This window comes from Chrysochloris asiatica, unplaced genomic scaffold, assembly GCF_000296735.1.
Source record: "Chrysochloris asiatica unplaced genomic scaffold, ChrAsi1.0 scaffold00045, whole genome shotgun sequence".
Taxonomy (NCBI): Eukaryota; Metazoa; Chordata; class Mammalia; order Afrosoricida; family Chrysochloridae; genus Chrysochloris; species Chrysochloris asiatica.
The window spans coordinates 16,849,005-16,849,930 of record NW_006408563.1 but is presented as its reverse complement, the minus strand read 5'-3'; positions in this window follow the sequence as shown (position 1 = coordinate 16,849,930).

Here is a 926-nt window from a genome sequence, read left to right as displayed (position 1 = left end):
GCATTCAAGGATTTGAAGAAGTCAGGAACAAGGTGAGAACCATTTTTAGGCAAATTACATTGATAAAACATAAACTGAAATGAGACAAGAGAGGAAACAGGAAGACCTATTTTAAGGGCCTATTAGATGTTCAATCCTGGGTTTCGGTACCAAAAACAACAACAACAACAAATTGTCAATGAAACATCTTGGAAACTCTTCATTGACCAACTCCACCCTACACTACCTGACCTCATATGTTTCTGCCCAATACGAAACTGTGATCAGTATAAGACAGGCAACCTTCAGAAAAATTATTTGCTGTCTTATCTTCTTCCTGCTTCTTTCTTGGCTTTCTCATAGGGAAATCTCCCTTTCTTCAAGTATTTGAATAATAGCTTTGTCTAGTGAACTGAATTTATGATTGCTCTCTTTCTAAACTCCAGTTTTTCAACTTTGAAATCCTTATTGGCCATGAGCCCATCCAGAAGTCAGTACACCATGACCATGGTCTGGAACACGCCCCTCCAGGTGGAACATACTCTGAGAATTGCAGGTTCATTGGAGGTATTTACCCAGCATTTCCCCTCTATGAAGGGAATTTTCAATCTGTGATATGAAGCACAGAATTTTCACTGGTCACCTTTCCATGGAAGATGCCCAAGTGGCACTCTAGTAAAGCACTCAGTTGTTAACTGAAAGGTTGACTGTTCGAACACACCAAGCCTCTCCATAGGAGGAAGATCAGGTGATCTCCTCCTATAAAGATTAGAGTCTAGAAAACCCTCCCTGGCAGTTCTACCTGTTACATGAGGTCATTATGATTCAAAATCGATTTGACAGCATCTAACAAGAGCAATCCACAACTCGTCTGTCCATTTGCCATACTGTGGTGGCTTGTGAGTTGCTGTGATTCTGGAAGCTATACCATGGTATTTTAAATGCCA